A 15,291-nucleotide genomic window follows, 5' to 3' on the forward strand; every position below is an offset into this window, starting at 1 on the left:
ATAGTAGATAATAATATGGGAAAATTTTAAACTTGGCAAGATATTAGAAAATAAAAATAAAAATGTTAAAATGAAATACTGTAACTTACCCTTTTAACTTGTCTTGTCAAGGGAAGAAAGAATATTTTTTTTTAAAGAAATAAATGTCTTGTTGATATGCCAATGCCTTCTGCAATGAACTTCTCATCCTCCTCCCCTTCATACACACTCACAGAATCTATATAAAATTTTGTGCATGCATATGTATGTTCATCCACAAAGACAATCGAACACGCACCCACATGAACACACATTGACATACACTGATGCAGGGAGCACAATGAAAATTGTTTCAGAATTAATTATTTTTATACTTTCTTCTAGGTCTCATTTTTGAATTGGGGTTTTAATTCAATCTTTTTTTTTTAATAAAAAAACACATATTTCAGCCCGAATCGAAAATCGAAAAAAAAGACTCATGACGGATGCATGTGTAGTCGCATCAACGGCCGCATGCTGCGTCCATGCGAGTTGGATACGAGTGCGCTACCCTTGGAGGCACACCTGTGCTTTCCAGGAGTTGATTAGGCAAGATGATGAATATGATGAAAATAAATTGTTATTTTGGGTCATTTGTAACATATTATCACATTTGAGTTTAATTGACTTCTACGGCTCCAAGGTCCACCTTTATTTGTTATGAGTTCAAGATGCTCTGGTCAATTTTATAATTATTGCCCACAATACTGGATTTCATTTCTTCCTCATTTTTGACTGAAATTCCACTTGTTTTTCTTGTTCTTTACTCTCTCATAATATCTACTTTGAAAAAAAAAATATAAGGGGAGTGAATATAGTTTGAAGGACACATCTTGGACACTTCATTTCATAACTTGATGAATTTTTTGTAATTGACATTTTTTGCACACTCAATTTCAAAGAAACTAGAATGCCATGAAGAAATATATATATATATATATATATATATATATATATATATATTAAATTATTAAAATAAAAGAATAAGAGGAAATAGTAAATGTTGATGATGATGAAGAAAATTTCAATGAAGAAATAAGTTTGCAAAATGATGAACATGATGATAACATTGACTTATATAGATTTGATCTAGGAATCGCGGGAGTGGATTCAGGTTTGGGTGTGGATGCGGGTGCGGTGCGGTGACTCAGCAATTTAAAAAAAAGTAGAGTGCGGGTATGGTAGGATACATTTATTTATTAATTATTAAATAGATATTTTTATTTATATTTTTTATATATTGCTAAACATATTTTTTCATATAATGTTAAACATATACCAATTTAAGAGCAATAATAGATAATAATGTGGGGAAATTTTAAATTTGGCAAGATATTAGAAAATAGAAATAAAAATGTTAAATGAAATACTCTAACTTACCCTCTTAACTTGTCTTTTCAAGAGAAGAAATGATTTATTTATTTATTTTTTCATAAATAAATGTCTTGTTGATATGCCAACACTTTCAGCTATGAACTTCTCATCCTCCTCTCCCCCTCGTACACACTCACGATATTTGTATAAATTTATGCGCATGCATATGTATGTTCATCCACAAAGACAGTTAGACATGCACCCACACGAACACACACCGACGTACACTAATGCAGGGAGCACAATGAAAATTGTTTCAGAATTAATTATTTTTATACTTTCTTCCGGATCTCATTTTTGAATTGGGGTTTTAATGCAATCTTTTTTCTTCTTCCTTTTTTTTTTTTTATAATAAAAAAACACATTTTGGCATGCATTGGTCTGTATTGAAAAAAAAAAGACTCGTGATAGACGCATGTGCAGCTGCGTCGACAGCTGCACGCTGCAATCATGCAAGTTGGATGCGAGTGCATCGCCCCTGGAGGCACACCCGTGCTTTCTAGGAGTTAATTAGGCAAGATAATGAAAATAAATTGTTATTTTGGATCTTTTCTAACATATTATCACATTTGAGTTTAATTATTTTGAATGTGTGTGTTATACGCACATGCTAGTTTGATTTATTTAGTTAGTTTGTTAAATATTATATATATATATATATATAATTTTTTTTTAATTTTTATTAAGTGTGTGTATCTTATGATACACAATATGATACGATACAAATAAAAAAAAAAAAAATCAAAAATCGATTCACAATACAATTCACGTTTTGACAACTATGAGTCTAGGTAGAAACTATTTGGGTCCCCATTTTCTTTACCTTTTGTCTAGAGAACCAAGCAATAGAACACCCATGGTTGTTTTTTTTTTTTCACTGTTCTTTTCTGTGTTTTCCATCTATCCTATTTTCATCTCACCAAACAGAGTGTACTTGGGTAACAGATATGAAATAGTAGATTCTAAAATATTGAGAGAAAACAATAATTAAAAGTAAATGGTAGAGTCAAGAGTGGATCAAAAAAGAGAAAAAGGAGACTCCTAAAAAGATGAAATGAAAGGAGAGAGGAAATAAAGAATAAGAGAGATTCATATTCACCAAATAGAGTAATAGGGTAACAGATAAGAAAAAGTAGATTCCAAAAGATTGCTACTGAGACCGAAGCAAAGGCTGCAGTGATTGGCACAATTTTTGCTTGGGAGCTGGGACTTTGAGATATCATCCTCGAAGGCGACTCTCAGGTGATTATGAATGCTCTCGGCAACACGGGCCCTGCCCCAGTTCAAGTTTAGCATCTCATTGCAGGTGTCAAATCTTGGCCACCTAAATTTAGAGCTTGGAACTCTTCGTTCACTTGCAAGGAAGGCTACGCAACTGCTCATCTCCTGGCTAGGCATGCCAAGGAAATTTCTGATTGTACAGTTTGGGTGGAAGATACCTGTAATTGCTTGTCAAATCCTTTGTGATGTAAATGTTTTGGGAAAGCTTATCAGTCTACTGAAAGCTTATCATATTTCTTAAAAAAAAAAAATTCTATAAGATTGAAATAAAACGAGAGAAAACAAGAATAAGAGATAAGAGAAAGTATATATAAAATCAAAATGAAATGACAGGGAGAAGAAAGAACAAGGAAACATGAGAAAGCCAGTAAAAAATTAGTAGACCAGAAAAAGAAGATAAAGAAGGGAGGAAAAGAAGAAGAAGGGGAGAGGGTGTTTGGAAAAGTCTTTTCTGTTTATATAGTTAATGAGGTGTCGGTTAAATGTTATTTTAGCTCAAAACTATTAAGTTTTAATGTGTTATGTTGCTTTGTTCATATTTAGAAAAAAAAAATATTTAACACTATTTTATTTTAATTTTCACTAAATTTTAATTTAAATCCTTAAAGTTTGAAGTAATTTTGATTTTATCATCTGATGTTTGAAAATTTTGATCTATACCATTATATATCATTTTTATTCAAGGCATTTTCCTCATCTCTGTTAATGAAGTGGCCATTAAGTTCCACGTAAAATTGTTAGATAAATTAGTTAGTCCAATTAAATCATGTCATGTAAATTCATTTATGCTAAACCAATTCCTTGCTTAGTACATTTTCTCTATCTCTTAATATTTCTCTATAAAGAGTGACTACTTTAAATTAAGTCAAGTCCTCTACAATGTTCATGCATTTTCTTACAATCTTCATCCATCCCATTAGAAAAACGATTTAGGTTCCTAACATTCCTCTACTATTGGTTGTAGCTCAAGGCTACAAACTCACTCAATAAAATAAATATTACAACATAATTTTGAAAATCCAATCGTTGAATTGCATGTTTTTTAATATCTTAATACACATGTTAAATTTTGTATCAATTGTATATTATTTACTATATGATCTATAAACTTATATTTTGTGCATAATTTTAAATTATAAAAACTTGCAATTTAGAAAATTTATTAATGACATAGCTATTGATTTTTAATTTTCTTGAAATTTGACAAACATGAAGGATATAAAAAAAAGATGTAATTCAATGATAGATTTGTCAAAATTCACCCCCCAATAAAAAGATATTAAGTAAGTTTGTAATCTAAAATTACAACTAAGTTTGTAACTAAATTTTGTCCTTTAAATAAATATGTTGTGTAACTAATATCAAAACCAGTAAAAGGAATAAATAGTTATATGAAAAGATCCATACACAAACAAACGCAACAGAAAAAAAAAAGCAAGAAAATAAAGAAAAACAAACAAACAAACAGATACACACAACTTTTGGTACCAAAAAATGTAAAAAAAAGAAAAAAGAAAAACCAAAACCATTAGCAAACATACAAAGTAAGCTTATACAAATATGAAAATGATTGCTAATTGCTGGTAGATATATCAAGAATGAGAAATAGCTGGAGATGGAGGGACCGCTATATCCATTGTCCCCTCTAACATCAAGATTACATTCTTCATGGGAGGACGCAAAGCTGGATCTTCTGAATGCACCACAAGCCGACCTTCACCATTCTTTCTAGTGTCTTCATGTCTACATTTTCATCTTCCACAAGCTTATCCAACTGTCCAGCCACAAAGCAATTATATACCCAGTTAGAAAGAAGTATTTCATCTGTTGTTAAAACATATACTTCTATGCTTCCTCTGCAACATACAATCTCCAAAAGCAGCACGCCAAAACTATAAATGTCAGGTTTTACTGATATCAGGGATTTTTTCTGCCATTCAGGTGCAGAGTACTCACTTGTCCCTTCAATGCCCATTGAAATTCTCGTTTGATTCGGCACAGATAGCCTCGCCAATCCAAAATCTGAGATCTTTGCAGTCCGAGTATCATCCATGAGTATATTTTTAGGTTTTAGATTGCAATGGATGATATGGACCTTGCACTCTTGATGTAGATAGAAGACCCCCCTAGCCACATCTAGTGTGATTCTCACTCTTTCCTTCCAAATGGGGCGCTTCTTAGCCTTGAAGAGAAGATCTGCAAGTGAACCATTGCTAATGTATTCATAAACAAAGAAGCTTCCTAGATCCCTCAATACAGAAACCAAGCAACTGAACTAAGTTTCTATGATGAGTTCGTCCAATGGCAGTCATTTCAGCTTGAAACTCCCTTTCCCCTTCTTCCACAAATTTCTCTAGTCTCTTAACAACAATAGTTTTGTTAGCTTCGGATACATACCCTTTATAAACTGATCCAAAAGAACCCTCACCTAACACTTCCTTGAATCCGTCTGTTGCGTTATCAAGCTCATTGTAAGAAAACGAATGCAAGGAAAAATTTTCAGCAAATTCCACATTCACATTTTCCGGGAACAGCTCTCTGTACCTATGAACATGATGCCTATATATGTAGAAACGAGATAGTGCAATTACAGAACACAGCAATGCAATGGAACCCATAGTTAGGGAAAGAATCAAAATGATTTTTTTTTTTTGTTGCTATCCTTTAGGAAAACTGGATTGTGATCATCTAAACTTCCACCATTTCTCTGAATCACCTTAAAGAAAGCTATAACTGATAAATTTTGACTTCTACCATATCTAAGTGGAAGCTTGAATTTATTGCAAGTGCCGTTCACGTAGAAATAAAAAACAGCCCCACAATTACAGTCTCCAAGGCAAGACTTGTAACAGTTTTCCTGATTTATAAGTTGCACTGAATAAGGAAAATCACCCCAAGATATATTCGGTGAAGCAGTAATGTTGTAGTGTATCATTGGGCCTTCGCTGCAACCATCTTCACTGAGGTTGTTGTAACTGCCCTACAACTTATTTTTGGGGTTCATGAAATGAAATCCAGGATAACAGTGACATTCAGCTTTGGAGCCAGTGCCTGTGCAGTAACTATTCAAGCCACAAAAACCTCTGACTTCACATTGATCATGCAAAGATGACCATTCCAAGGACATATTTGAGCTAGTATTACTATGGCCCCAAAAGTGGTGTGAATACAACTTAAAAATTCCGTCAGAATCAAGTATTGCACGATAGATAATAGTACTAGTCTCTTTCTTTCCAGGGTAAGAATTATTCGCCAAAATGACTAAGCTGGAACTGTAAGTGGTTAAGCGTAGAAAACCCCTTTCGTTAAGACTGAGCTTAAGACCAGACAAATAGAAAGTGTCCACGTACCAATAGGCATTTTCTGAACCATCTGTACTGTTTAATTACAGGGGAGGAAACAAGGTTTCCATTGGTCTTCATCTTGAGATTATAGCGTCGACTTGAGTGGTCTGATCTAGACACCAACTCGTCTCCATTGGACAAGTTTTGACCTCCTAATATGGTGTCAGTTGGGTTATCAAAACTTTGCCAAATAACATGAGAAGACTTATTGTAGAGAACAAAATTACCAGAATCATGCATAAGCTGAATCAGCAGGTTCTGGGCCCTCTTCATCTATAAAGTTAGCTATGAAATTTTCTTCACCTTGCTCTGTGTGAAGGAGCAGCATACCATCGCTTGTTAAGTTCAATGTAGCTTTTGAGGAGACGGGCGGGTCATCTGGATTCGCAGTCCAGCCAATAGTGTTCTTTGGTTGAGTATGCATCCATATTCCATAGCAAAGCCTTTGCGGCCTTGTGGGTAGAAACCAAAAGCGAAAAGGCCAGAAGGGGAGAGCCAAGAAGTACGGTTAGCAATGGGGGAAAGCCAAGAACCTAAGGGTATCACATTGGAATGGTTTTGTTGGGCTTTTAAATCAACGGCAAGTAGAAACATGGATACTAAGAAGAGAACTGATATAGAACCCATGAGACAGAGTGAGGGAAAGAGAAATGAGAAGTGGGTTGGTTAAGAGTCCGTTTGGATACAGCTGAAAATTGAAAACACTTTAGCAAAATAATTTTTAAATGTGTGAATAGTAATACGAGACTTATTTTTAATAAAAAGTTATTGAAAAGTAAGTGAACAGTGCATGCACAATACGTACACTATGCGATCTATCCCCTGCGATCTAACCAACTTCATTTATTGGTGGCAGCTGCCCCATACACTTGACCAGACTTGACTTACTTTTCATCTGTGCTGTATAGTCCCGATGCCTAACATTAACATCAAATTTTCTGAATGAAATTAGTATGATCAATCAATTAATGCCGTTAGAATTCCACAAAAGACCAAGCTAGTGCTAGGTTCATTCAGAATGAAATTGCTATGATCAATCACTTAATTACCTGCCATTAGAATTCCATAAAAGACCAAGCTAGTGGTAAGTCATCAATCAATTAATTACCTGCAATTAGAATTCCACAAAAGACCAAGCTAGTGGTAGGATTGCAGAATTCCACAAAAGACCAAGCTAGTGGTAGGTGCCTACCACTAGCTTGGTCTTTTGTGGAATTCTAATTGCAGGTAATTAAGTGATTGGTCATAGTAATTTCATTCCGAAAATTTGATGCTTTTATTTATTTATGAAAAATGCTAACGAATGCTTTTAGGGTATTGGTTAATAATTCATTTAAAGAAAGTTTTATGGGAAAAAAAAAATGCAATTAATATTTTGACAGTATTTTTTATTTCCTATAAAAGTGATGTCAAAACTTTCCTAAAATAGATTGTTAACCAATGCCTTAAAAGTACTCGTTAGCATGACCTTTTATTTATATTTATAAACACAAAATTTTATTTATTTGTTATTTATAATTATATAAAAGCATAATGTGTGTGTTTGATCAAAATATTCAAATATTTATTTATTGCAAAAAAATTACATTACCTTTTAAGCATATTCATTAGGATTTTCTATCATTCAAGAAAATTAAAAGAAAAGAAATAGAGAAAAGAAGAAAGAATGAAAACACAATGTCTAAAGACTTGGTAGCAATATGTTTATGTTCCTTAGTATTTGCTTGCGGAAGAACTAAGTAAAGCATTACTTAAAGCATAACAATAATCTATAAATCCTATATAACATTTTATTAAATATTTAAATAAGCATGAAGAACCATAAAATATATTAGGTCGAAGAGGATTAATATTTCTATATTTCTATAAATTTATAATTCTCTTTTTCATTCTATTCATAGTTTTTTCACACATAAAAGGTTCTCTCTCTCTCTCTCTCTCTCTCTCTCTCTCTCTCTCTCTCTCTCTCTCATTTTTGGTGGATTTTAAAAAAAAAATATTTTTCTTGCATCTCTACTTTAGGTTGATAAATTTTTGTATAATTTAGAACTGTACTTTAGGTTGATGTGATTAAATTTTGTGTTTTTAAATTGTTATCTTTTTTATTCTCTTTAATTTCATAGATGTTATAAAGATAGTAAATAAGAATATAATGTTATTTTATTACATAACATGACTTGGATAATTTTGTATTTATTACTTTTTTTTAATACTTTTTCTGTCTTCTCATATTATTTCAATTCCTATAAATTTCTTACTAGTCTCTCTCACATTCTCTCTTGAAAAATTGGTTATTCTCTTTCTCTTAATTTTTTATTCTTTCTTGCAACTCTACTTTATATTAATAAATCATTGTGATTTTTTAAAACTCTATTTTGGGTTTATACGTTTTGGTGTTGTATTTTTTAGCTCCCTATCACAAGTAATCTCTCTCTCTCTCTCTCTCTCTACAATAAAATTTGGAGAATAAATTATACATATTTAGTATAAGTTTGATATGAGTTTTGATTATCATGATAATCTCTTTTATGAGAATGAATAATTTATTTAAATAAAAATTATACATACATACACATATGTATATATTAATTTATTTTACTTAAATGTGTAATCAACCTCATACAATTCATTTAACAATTGTGACATTAAAACAAATGAATAATTGTTCTAAAGATTACATTTGTATATTCATAGCTTTTAAGTTTAGAAAGACTTTCATTTAAATTTATACATGCTGAAGTTGATTGAAATGCTACATTAATGTTGTGGGGGATCCGAGGATAGCATCCCTACTGGATCATGCTCGAGGAACGTATGAGCCTAGCAAGCAGATCATGTGCTTGGAAACTTGGTACAACTTGAAAGAAGGGTTTGGATGAGGGCCCTAAACAACCTAAGGAAGCACCTTGGATGTGACTGTCCCAAGATAAGTGAGAGGAGCCCTGCCCGGGAGACAATTGTGGCTAGTATGGAAGGATAGAGAATAGGAACTTGTCAAGGAAGCACCCATCACCTCTGCATAGGCTAAATGACACCTAAATAGTGCCAAGATAGCCTGTAGCTCAGTTAACACTTCCTCCAAAGGTGAGATGAGACAAGTATCTAAGGGAAATCAACTACCCTCCATGTAGAGGGGTCATGATGAAAGGGTAGCCACTATAAAAGGGGGAGAGATCAATATTGTGTAAACTAGTCGGTGACCCACACTATGCGTGAGAATATATGATTACTTTGTAATGTGGTATAATGTATAATTATTTTTATTAAAGAGTTTTACTTATAACGTCCGCTCTTGATAATCGTTCTTTATCATTAACCTAAGACACCAATTAATTTTTGGTGTAAGCGGAAATTGGATCCCAGATCTTTTATTCAATCATTAGAGACTTTATCAGTTGAGCAAACTGGAACCCACTTGTATAATGTATAATTAATTCTTTAATATTTATTGAAGATAATTTGTTCTCTTTAAAAATTGAATTATTTCTAAAAATATTTTCCATTTCTCTATCTCTACAAATATATCATTCTATTATTTTGAGTTTCTTTTGGAAAAAAATTGGGTGTTTTTTTGAGAAGAGCTATTATTCTTTTTTCAAGTAATCTATATTCTTTTTCAAGTAATACTACAATTGTTCTCTTTGATTGTTAAATGTTATCCTATTCTATTATAAAGAACTAGAGGATGTCTCGTGCGATGTGCGGATTATTTTACAGTATTATTTGAAATCATTTTATGTATATTAAGACCTACATATAATACTTATTTTGTTGTACAATATTTATGTTTGTCCAAAATATTATTGAATACTTTGAATTTTATTTTCTTACTTCATATTTTATTTTTATTTTAAATTGTATAACATTATAAGACTAAAACATATTATAATACTTACCGTTAAAAGTAGATTTTATTTTTTAAACTGATTAAATGATTTTGAAATCTATAAATAAGAATTCAAAGTATAAAATACTTTTATATTCTAAAATTACATAAATTTAACCAACCTCCCAAACACTTTCTCAATCACTTTATTCTTACAACCAAATATGAAAACCTCAATTGTAAACACCCAACTCATTATCTAAATAAAATTAAGGAAATCATTTGTAAGTACAAACATAAAGAGAACGCGGTTAAACAAAAAAAAGGCTAAAAACACATCTATTTGTCAAAATTTAATAGTCTTTAGTTGAGTTTCCGTATCCTTAAAAAAAAAAAAAGCAAAAAATACTTGAAATCATCATCGATTTTTATTTTTATCACTATGGCTCACATCGCACAAAATAACGGTAAAAAAATTGTCGGACCGTGAGCTATGCCATTCCACCTCAAAACCAATTGGTCTTGCAATATAGTGACAATCTCTCCTTTCAATGCACGGCTCCCAGTACATGACTAACCAATCGATGCGCGGATCCTAGTACGCGGCTTACTCACCAACTTGAGAAGGATGTTGGCTACAAATTAAGTTCTTTAGTTCATCCACACGATGAAGATCAAGAAGTTTATTGGTTACAAAAACCCTACGGTGTACAAATGCAGCAACTTCTCCAAGAGAAAGATAAACTAGGGCAAATTGTCCCCGGTTAGAATTTAAGTAAATAATCACTTTGCATCAAGTTGCATCACCTTAGATAACTTTTAAAATAATTCTTATATATGTCTAGGGTTGGTCAGCCCTGAATTCAATGTCAAATCCATTATCTTTTAACATCTTTCTATAAGTCAATAGGCTGCAAATTACTTGTGCTATCGACAAGTCAAGTTAGCCACAATTATGATTCATGGACCGAATGCTAGTGAAGTAGGGATTTGGGCACTCAGTATCCAAGAGTAAGTAATAAGGCATGACAACCATTCAAAAGTCTCTTCTTCAATTTCATATTCTTTTGCACTCCTTACTTCCAGTGAGGATCACATCATCTCCAACAACACAAGCAGAAGCTCTCATCAAATGGAAAAAAAGTCTCTCTCCCTCTTCATCTCTTAATTCATGGTACCTCACCAACCTCAACAATCTTTGCAACTGGACAGCCATAGTCTGCCACACCACAGGAACTGTCTCAGAAATAAAACTGTCCGATGCAAACCTCTCTGGCATACTTACCCAATTTGACTTCACTTCATTTTATAGTCTCACCCACTTGGACCTCAACAACAACACACTTAGAGGATCGATACCACCAGCCATCGGCAACCTCTGGATGCTCACTTACTTGGACTTGGGCAACAACCAGTTTGAAGGAAACATACCTACTGAGATAGCACAGTTGACAGAGCTTCAGTATCTTAGTCTTTACAACAACAGTCACAATAGTACCATCCCCTATCAACTCAGCAATCTTCAAAAGGTATGGTACTTAGACCTTGGAGCAAACTACTTAGTATGTCTTGATTGGTCTAACTTTTCAGGCATGCCTTTCTTGACCCACCTCAACTTAATGCTCAATCAACTCACTTCTGAATTCCCAGAGTTCATAACAAGTTGCCAGAATTTGACATAACTTGACTTGTCTCAGAATTATTTGATAGGCCCTATACCAGAATTTGTATATACCAATCTGGGCAAGCTCACACACTTCCACCTGACTAACAACCTGTTCCAAGGACCATTGTCATCAAATATTTCCAAGCTTTCCAAGCTCATAGAACTTCACCTGGGAAATAATAATTTCTTCGGTCCAATTCCTGGAGAAATGGATTTGATGTCCGATCTTCAAACACCTGAATTGTATAACAATTCATTCCAAGGGATGATTCCTTCCTCAATAGGCCAACTCAGGGAGCTTCAGTCCCTTGATCTTCGAAAAAACGCCTTGAATTCCACAATCCCTTCTGAGCTAGGCCTTTGTACCAACCTCACCTACTTGGCCTTAGCAGTGAACAATCTCACTGGCCTGCTTCCTTTGTCATTGTCTAATCTGACCAAAATTACCGAGTTGGGTTTATCAGATAACTCTCTTTCTGGTGATATTTCACCTAATTTAATTGCCAATTGGACTCAATTAGTCTCATTGCAACTCCAAAATAATCAGTTCTCTGGGAAAATTCCATCAGAAATAGGCCTGTTGACAAAGCTAAACTATCTTCTTATGTACAATAATATGCTCTCTGGATCAATTCCCATAGAGATAGGAAATATGAAAGATCTATTTGCTTTAGACCTTTCAGGGAACCAGCTTTCCGGTCCAATTCCTCTGACATTGTGGAATCTCACAAACCTGCAAGTCTTACAGCTTTCCTATAACAATCTTAGTGGCATACTTCCACCAGAAATTGGAAAAATGAAGTCTTTGGTTACTCTTGATCTCAACACTAACCAATTGTATGGACAGTTTCCGGAAGCCATTTCTCAACTAAATAGTTTACAGTCATTCTCTGTGTTCACCAATAATTTCTCTGGCAGCATACCCACTGACTTTGGGAAGTATAGTCCTTATTTAAGCTACGTTAGCTTTTCAAACAACAGCTTCTCTGGGGCACTGCCATCTGAATTGTGCAGTGGTTTTGCTCTTGAAGTTTTAACGGTGAATAAGAACAGCTTTACAGGATCCTTGCCAGAGTGCTTGAGGAATTGTTCAAAGCTACATAGAGTCCGGCTTGATGGGAATAAATTCACTGGAAACATTACAGAAGCCTTTGGAGTTCATCAAAATCTTAATTTCCTTGCTCTTAGGGACAACCAATTTGTTTTTCATCTCTCATCAATGTGGGGAGAATGTAGAAATCTCACCAATTTACAGATGGACCGAAACAGAATTTCTGGAAAAATCCCTGTTGAGCTTGGGAAGTTAACGAAATTGCAAGTTCTATCGCTGGACTCGAACAAACTGTCTGGGGAAATTCCAGATGAACTGGGAAATCTAGGCCTGCTTTACGGGGTTAATTTTAGCATGAATCATTTGACAGGACAGATCCCTAAGAATGTAGGAAATTTGTCTAAGCTCCAGCATCTTGATTTGTCAGAGAACAGCCTGACTGGTAACATGCCAATAGAGCTTTGCAATTGTTACAGCTTATTAAGCTTGAACTTAAGCCACAACAAGATATCTGGTGAAATACCATTCGAGCTTGGCTACCTAAGATCATTGCAGTATATGTTAGATCTCAGCAGTAATTCCTTCTCTGGGACAATACCACAAAACCTTGGAAAGCTTATGAGAGTGGAGTATCTCAATATCTCACATAACCACCTCTCTGGTAGAATCCCAGAAACATTGTCGAGCATGGAAAGTCTAGGTTCCATAGATTTTTCTTATAACAACTTGACGGGACCAATCCCAGCTGGTAACATTTTCCAACAAGCACCAGCAAAAGCTTTTGTTGGAAACTCAGGTCTGTGTGGAAAAGCAGAAGGCTTTTCTCCAAGTTGTGCAGTTTTGCCTACTGAGAAATCCGCAAATAATATGAAAATGGTCCTTATTGGTGCCATTTTTTCAGTTTCTTGCTTATTATGTCTTGCCACCATTATCATTGGAATTCTAGCATATGGTCGAACAGTCAAGTTACAAGATGGAGAGGCAGTAAAAAAATATGAGACTCTTGAACAAATGATATGGGAAAGAGAGAGAAAATTTACGTTTGTGGATATACTGAACGCCACCGAGGACTTCAATGAGAAGTACTGCATTGGGAAAGGAGGATTTGGAAGTGTTTACAAAGCCGTTTTGCCAAGAGGTCAAGTTGTGGCAGTTAAAAGGCTTAATATGTCAAACTCTAGTGACATTCCAGCAATAATTCACCGAAGTTTTGAGTATGAGATACAGACTTTGACAGAAGTTAGGCACCGGAATATCATAAAGCTTTATGGGTTTTGTTGCAGAAAGGGATGCTTATACTTGGTTTACGAATATGTAGAGAGAGGTAGTCTTAGGAAAGTGTTGTATGGGGTGGAAGGGGAAATGGAACTAGGCTGGACTACAAGGGTGAAAATTGTGCAAGGAGTGGCTCATGCTATTGCTTACTTGCACAATGATTGCTCTCTACCAATTGTGCACCGAGATGTGTCTTTGAATAACATACTACTAGAGTCAGAATTCGAACCACGACTGTCCGATTTTGGCACAGCGAGGCTGTTGAGCTCAGAGTCTTCCAACTGGACAACAGTTGCTGGGTCTTATGGTTACATGGCTCCAGGTAATCCAGCATTTTATTAATCTATATATTTTTGTCTCCATTTTGTCAAGACTTTTCCAAGTAAAAAAAAAAAAAAAACCTGCTAGATTCATAGTATGTAGAGGAAGAATATTGGGTCATATTCACATGGTTTGTGCTACATGGTAAACAATTTTGCAGCCAATTATAGTTTCCTAAAGACAAAGCGTTCTCATGATAAGTATTTCCTCATCTCTCTACTATGATTATACATTGGACATTGTTGATGTTAATACTTTTTTATATTGGAAATGTTTCAAATAACAGGTAGTTTGCTTTGTTGTACTTTTCTTGATCTGTAGAACTTGCACTCACAATGAAGGTCACAGATAAATGTGATGTTTATAGCTTTTGAGTGGTGGCATTAGAAGTCATGATGGGAAAGCACCCAGGGGAACTTCTAGCGTCCCTATCCTCACCATCATTGTCATCAACTTTGGCAATCTTATCCGACATCCAAGAATTGCTTTTGAAAGATGTTCTGGACCAACGCCTCTCACCTCCCACAGGTCAATTGGCAAAAACCGTCGTTTTTGTAGTGACCATAGCGTTAACATGTACGCGTTGCACTCCAGAGTCACAACCAACTATGCATTTTGTCGCACAAGAACTATCAGATCGAACCCACAATTTTCCATCTGAGCCATTTGGCACGATTACTTTTCGTAGGCTAGTTAGTGATTTTTGGTTTTTGGCCTAGGAAGGGTTGTGACTAGTACTTATTAATTAAACTAGTCACATACCCGCGTGTTGCGCGTAATAATTTTTTTTACCATGGTATCATTAAATATTTTATTAATACTATAATTTTAGTTATTAATTATTGGTTTTTCATTAGTTTTTAAGTTAATAAAAACCTTAAATATACCTTTTTTTACCTTTACACACACACACACATATATAGTGAATCTTCACACATACCTTTAAGAAAACTCTATATATTCCACTTTTTTGGATGTGTAAAATTATATACTACTGCTCCATAATGATAGTGGCTAATTAATTTTATATATATTTTTTTAGTGATCTCATTTGTAACGCTTCTTACCATTATCACATATTTACTAACTGATGATTTGCATAACAAAGACAATAAATGATAGGTAGCATTGTCCA

General features: G+C 34.1%; 2 pseudogenes; one reads left to right on the forward strand and one right to left on the reverse strand.

Annotated features, from left to right (window-relative positions):
• Positions 1–4,265: 4,265 nt before the first annotated feature.
• LOC142618813 (G-type lectin S-receptor-like serine/threonine-protein kinase LECRK1) lies at positions 4,266–6,644 on the reverse strand (annotated as a pseudogene).
• Positions 6,645–10,868: 4,224 nt separating this feature from the next.
• LOC142620619 (uncharacterized) lies at positions 10,869–14,875 on the forward strand (annotated as a pseudogene).
• The last annotated feature ends 416 nt before the right edge of the window (positions 14,876–15,291 follow it).

This window comes from Castanea sativa, chromosome 12 (genome assembly GCF_040712315.1).
Source record: "Castanea sativa cultivar Marrone di Chiusa Pesio chromosome 12, ASM4071231v1".
NCBI lineage: Eukaryota > Viridiplantae > Streptophyta > Magnoliopsida > Fagales > Fagaceae > Castanea > Castanea sativa.